The following is a 6,751-nucleotide window of genomic DNA, read 5'->3' on the forward strand; positions in this document are numbered from 1 at the left end:
GCTGGGGATGCTGGCCAGGGTGACCTGTCCCCTGGCCCCAAGCTTCCCCTAGACTAGGGGAAGACCTGGCCTTCTGGGTACCTTGGACAGGACTCACTCCTTGTCTTTGCCCCATGGTTCTTTCTCATCTCCCTCCCTCCTCCTGGCCTAGGAGGAGGTGTTCCACCTTCGTGTGCACCCTGTGTGTACATGCATGTGCTTTGGTGGTGCTGGCTGACCTCCAGGAGTTGAGGAAAAAGCCCTTGGGGTGGGAGCTACCCAGAGGGTGGGACCCTGATCTCACAGATCCCTGCCTTGCTGGGCTGGGCAGATTCAAGGCCCAATTCCTGTGGGATTTTTGCTGCCAACACCCAGGGAGCAGGTATCTTTGTCAAGATCTGGGCTTGGAGTAGAGCTGGAACCCAGGCAGGAGGGGGAGGGGCAGGGCTTACCAGCCAGTGGCTACTGTTCCCTGATATCCCTGAATAAGAGACAGAGTTCCTCAGCCCTCAAGGTGGCTGGAAGGGCCTGGGGCATTTGGATCCCTCTTGGCCACTCTCCTCCAACTCCCTGCAGGCTGGTCCGCTTACCCCAGTGTGCCAAGTCAACGCTGTCACTGCGCGGGCGTGCTGTGGGTGAAGGAAGGGGGAGTACAGGCTTAAGAGACCATCTGGCCTTCCTCAGCTGCAACATTCTTGCATTACCTGCTAGGATCAACAACTGAGGCCGCAGCATCCACACAAGCCCCTCTCCCTGCCCTCACCAGGCTGGCAAGTGGCCCCCAGGGGCACCTGCAGGGTTTCATGTTCAGTAGAAGCCCCTATGCCCTTTGCCCTAGATACTTTGTCACCCCACTTTCCTGATCTGTGCCTTCCTCTGAGCAAGAACTACTGCAGGCAGGCTGCCTTCTCAGGTTTCCCCTGATGTCCCATATAGGCTTAAATGTGACAGGGCCACTATCTTGAGGCTCCTCTCATTGCCTGACTATGCCTGGCTTGTGGAGCCTTGATTCTGGAAATCTAGTCCTGAGCTGCATCTAGACAAGCAGCTTCCTGTCGTAATTCCCAGAGAAGACCTGCTGTGGGGTCACACTGACTCCAGGGAATCCAGGAGTGAGAGGCAGTGTGGGGTCCCGGGACCCAAGATCCCCTTTCATTGAGGGACAGTATGGCCAAGGATTTGCCACCAGAGATTGTGCCAGCCTGAGGTCCTGACATTTCCAGCTGCCCCAGAGGACATCACCCATTAGCAGGTGGAATTACCCTCTATGGGCTGGGAGGAGCCCAAGGCTGCAGGAATGGGATGGGTGGGGAAAACAGCAGCTAAAGAGCAGGCTGGGCATGCAGAATTGTACTGGAGCCTGTTTGTTAGGTGGACTGGTGCAGGGAGAAAACTGCTTGCCTGTGGTGCAGGGCCACCCGTTTTTTGACAACCCCGCCCAAACCTCCGCTTAGTCCTGGTTCACCAGCCAGGGAGGGTCAGCTCGACTCAGGTGGCTCTTCCGGCAGAGGACCCCCAGTCACCGTCATACTGGAGGTTCCTGCCTCCTCTCCCTGTATCTCAGTCTGTAAGTGGCCCTTGCAGAGCTGGCGGAGAAGGCACTCACAGAACAGAAAGAGAATCACAGACATAGAAAACTTATGGTTACCAGCGGGGAAAGGGGGGAGGGATAAAATGGGAGTTTGGGATCAGCAGATACAAACTACTATGTACAGAATAGATAAATGACAAGGTCCTACAGTACAGCACAGGGAACTACATGCAATAGCTTGTAATAACCTACAATAGAAAAGAACATGCATAAATGTATAACTGCATCAGTATGCTGTACACTAGAAACTAACACAACATTGTAAATCAACTATAGTTCAGTTTAAAAAATTTAAAAAAGAGGGAATGAGCTACAGGGGGCACAGGTCACTGACAGCCCTGACAACCCTCTGTGACCACCACTGTGTTCATGCCAACACGGCCGATGACTGACACGCTGGGGTACTAGGGCTGGCCCATCCCTGAGGGATGTGGGGTTCCTCTACTGGGCAACTTTGGTGCCAGGACTCCCCATCAGCCAGGCTGGAATCTTCTTGGAACTGTGCTGCAGACTGAGGCTCTGTCTTCCTCATCCCTCATCCTCCTCCATCTCCTTTTACAGGTGTTCCAACGGCATTACTATCTGAAGGCTCTCCCTCCTATTCCTGCTCCCTGTTTTCATTCACAGGTGTTTCTCTCAATAAGTCTCTTGCACAAATGAAGCCTCTTCTTGGAGGACCTGAACTAACACAGGCCCATCCTTATGGGCTTCCCTGGAGGGAGCGCACTGAGAAGGGTCGTGAGAGAATCTGTCCCAAACTCCTCCCATGTGCCACCTGGGGCGGAGGGCAGACACGCTCCTGTGCAGACGTGGGATGTGGGAATGGGAAGTGGGAAGGGTGTGTCCTGAGGCCATGCTGTGGTGCCCCAGGGCCACATTCCATCCTGGGCTGGAGTTCCCCACTCAGGCCGGGCAGCCCTGACCCTTGCTGCCCCCACTCCTGGTCTGACCCTCTGTCCTGCACTTCAAGTCCATTCTGCTCAGGAATGAGAATTCGTGTGACTACTGTCAGGTCACAGCAGGATTCCACAAAGGCCTGAGGAAGAGTTTAATTGTCGGCTCCTCTCAAACCAGCCATGGATGTACAGGAGAGACTTAGATGGGGTGAGCTCTGCGCTCCCTCCCTGGGCGCTGAGAGGTTGCCCAGGGCTGGAAGGGCTGGGAAACTCCAGCCCTGGGAGGCTTGTGGCTGTGCCCAACGCAGACTGGGTTAAATTTCCAGCCCTTGGAGGGTCAGATTGTGGCCCTCAGAGTCTCGGCTGCCTCCTTCCTCCCCTAACCACTGCCTGTATCAGCCTGGAGGTCCACAACATGGTGCTGTGGTCCCACAGGTACAACAAGTGATCAAAGTATTTTCCTGGAACATTAAGTGGAAAAACAGAATAGCATGAGGAGACGTCGAAAAGGCCCTGGACACCTGTCTAGGGGGAAGAAGAGGAGGTTAGGAGCAGGCCACAGAAGCCTGCCACTCAGCTGGTAAGACGAGGCTTCCAGGCTGGGTACAGGCTGGCCTTCATGTTTGGAACTGGAAACTCCTGGGGTCCCCATCTGAGAATTCTAGGGGTGCATTGCTTTTCCAGGAATAATGAGAACATCGTCTGTTCTATGGCCCATCTTTACAACCATTCGCTGACACCCACTCTTAATCCACCTGCCCATCTCTTGCTTTGTTATATTAACTTGGCAACAGCCTCAAGTGGGCCCTTGTGTTGTCCAGAGGCCTGATCTGTGTCCCTAGTCCATCCTCTCTGCCACTCAAATAACTTGGTCATACTTTGTCCGCTATCCATAAACCTCTAAAAGTTCCTCCAAACTCTCAGCCAATGACCTTGATTCCTATTTCACTGAGAAATAGAAGCAATTAGAAAATAACTTAAAAAAAAAAGAACTTCCCCAAGCTCTAGCACCAACCATCTACAACCACACTGTGTCCTGAGCCTTCCCTTCTGTATCTAGAAGTCAATCGTCCATCACTCTCAAAAGCCAACCCACTCACTTGCCCACTAGGTCCCATCTTCTCTCCCCTGCTTAAGGACATGGGTCCAGAAAATTTCCCTTCTCTTCTGCATCCTCTTCTTCTTCTATTGGATCATAGCCATGAATGACTAAGCATGCAGTCATTCTTCATTCTCAAAACAGAAACTCTTAGAGGGGAGGTTGTAGCTCAAGTAGTAGAGTGTGTGCTTAACATGCACAAGGTCCTGAGTTCAATCCCCAGGAGCTCCTCTAAAAATAAATGAATAAATAAATCTAGTTACCACCTCCCCCACCCCCCAAAATAAATCTCTTGCTCCCCATGTAACACATGCATCTGATGAAGGCACATCAGTTAAGTACCAGCCCAAATCCCAAGTCTCCAAATGAGGAGGCTCCTCTGTGAACCCTTCTCCAGGAGTTCTATTTAGATTTCTCTTCACTTTTCTAACTCACATCATCTTGTTTCCCAGGTCCCAAACCTCTGGAAGGTTGTGTGAGGGGGAGGTTACCCAGTTCTGAGAGGAACTGAAATTTGCCACCTATTGTAAACTAACTCCAGGCTTAGTTTTGGGTAAACTTTATTCCTTTGGGAAATGCTTTTTTCAGAGATCTCCCTACCCCCATCCTTACAGTCAAGATGGCAGCTAAGCGACAGCCTGAGGGGGACACAGCGTCTCATCTACTTGGGGTTTTCTGGGGTCTCCGTGGCCTGGCCTTTGGGCACCTGAACTAAAACCACAGCTGGAGGGACAGCCATTCTATTGTATGCAGGCCGGGTCAGGGCCGGGCCCCCAGCTGACCAGACCCACCGCAGCTCCCTCGGGGGCTGAGAACACTCTGGCCCTCATCCACACCCTGTCCATCCCTTGGCTCAGGCTGGCCACCCCACAGCTCCATGGCAGTCCCACTCAGGCCCCTGGCTCTCAGCCTAGCTCTCTTCTTCACCCTCAGTTTGAGCTTAGCAAGGCTTCTGGATCCCTTCCACACCACAGGGGGCCCTAGGAAGAATGGGGGGCACCATTGCTGGCACCTGCCCTACCTAAGGTCTTCCTCAGTCATTTCTAACAACTACCATGGGCATCACCGTGTGGGACAGGTGCTTCTCTCAGGAACATGAGTTTTCCCGTGATCCACCTATGCAGAGAGGACCAAGCCCGCAGTAAGATGATTTCACCCAAATGATTTGTTAGTGTGAAATGCGCTGGCAGGGTTTGAGCCTGCGGCAGGGGCTAAGACACGTGAACCCCTGCCCTCTTGTGCTCTCCCTGCTCCCCTCCCGGCTGCACAGGGCCTGTCTCCGTTCATCTTACATTGGATGGGCACGTCTGCTTAGTGTTCTCTCTCTAACCCAGGACTCACAGCTCAAAGCTTGGCTCGTGACCTGCAACTCTTGACATTTACCAACCCCTTCATTTTCCTCACCATGTTCAGCCTTCAAGCCTTGTCTCTGGAGAGCTGACTCTGAGACCTACAACAGTAGGAGGCTCCTTTTCTCGTGTGCCGTTGGCCAAAGAAAGGACGATGAACAGGAGGAAGGGTCAAAACGGTAAATGCATATTTACATATATATTTTAACTCCTGTTACATAAGACAAGGTATTTTCTGTAGCTGTTGCTGGGAAGTGTGATGAGGGGCAGCGCTCAGTTTCAGCTCATTTCAGCCCCTCTGTGGAGCAGAGGGAAGGAAGGCTTCTCGATACTTGGAGGGGAGCCTTGGGTGCTGCTTTCTCAGCTGCAGGAAGGGATGGGTTGGCTAAGTGTAGTCCACACCCCTCCTGAACCCCAGCAAGCAGATAATTGCCTCATGGTCCTTCCCCTGGGTGGGGAGTTGTTGGTTTGTTGCGTGTTCACAGGAAAGCTGTCACATTCAGATGATTCAGTGCTGGGTGGAAAGAGAAGGGGAGATTTCACATGAACTCCTGGTAGCAGAACAGGATACCTGAAACTCTGGACATGGGGTCCAGATGGCGTTCTCCTGTAAAAGCTGGTGGTTCAGGAGGAGGTCACCCCTGGAGTTTAGAGAAAGATTTTTTTCCATGGAGATAAACTAACCCACAAAAATAAAATATCATTAACGGGCCTTATTTATGCATCAAAAAATTTAGGTTGAGTTTCTGTTTTGAAAACATATAAAGCTTAATTTTTTAAATTATGAGCTAGAATAGAAAAATTAAAAACACAATAAATTTTAAACACTCACACATATTTTCAATGTGTAGAAGGTTTATGAAAAAAGCAATCAGAGAGAAAAAGACCAATGGCAGAGTAGGGCCCGGGGAGAGACCCCAGAGTTGGAGAAGGCCAGGTCGGAGAGGCAGAGGCATCTTGAAGGGAGATTGGTCCAGATGCATCAGTAGTTCTTGAGACATACTCCTATTTCTTTTAACTTCCCAAAGCTCACCTACCTGCCACCACTGGCTCCAGACAAAATTAGTTATTTGGACAATATTTGCTTACAATATTATTGTTGGCCCATTACCGTGAAAATCCAGAGGGTCTGTTCTGAGTCCGATACCCACCCCAGCACTCCAGGCCTGCAATGTAACATCCCAGATTCTCAGACACTGATGCGCTCCATTGGCTGAGGGACGTGGAGAGGAAGGCAGATGGTACGCTAGACAGAAGCTTCCTCAGGTGAGAATCAGGCCTGCTTCACTCATCTGGCTCTCTGTTTGGGACATGGTAGACATGCAATAAATATTTGTTGGATGAATGAATAGATTGGCCGGGAGATAACCCGCCCCGTGCTTAGAGAGAGGCTCATCCTTTCCAACAGCCCTGAAATGAGGACAAGGGCTAGAAACCAGGCTGGGCTGAACCTGGGCCACAGGGACTTCCTAGCTCCGCCCTACTCTGCCCCCTGCCCTCAGCCTCAGGGGAACTAGCTTCCTGCCACTGCTCCTGGGACTTGCCTCTCCCCTGTGGTGTCCTGACACCCCAGGTCTGGAAGGGATGCTCCACTTGCGGGTCCTGGAGCCCAGCCAGAAGTTTCTGGAGATGCTGGTTGACCCAGCCTCCTGAGGAAGGAGGAAAAGGTGCTAGGCTGAGGGAGTGACCTGAAGGTGGATCCCAGGCTGTTTATAGAGGCTTCTCAGAGGCTGGAAGGTTCACAGTCAGTCCCATCCCATTGGAGCGGTTGTTGCCAGCCAGCCAGGGAGCTGGCATCATGGCAGGAGCTGGGCCTGGAGTGGAACCAAAGGTTCGC

This window comes from Camelus dromedarius, chromosome 5, assembly GCF_036321535.1.
Source record: "Camelus dromedarius isolate mCamDro1 chromosome 5, mCamDro1.pat, whole genome shotgun sequence".
Taxonomy (NCBI): Eukaryota; Metazoa; Chordata; class Mammalia; order Artiodactyla; family Camelidae; genus Camelus; species Camelus dromedarius.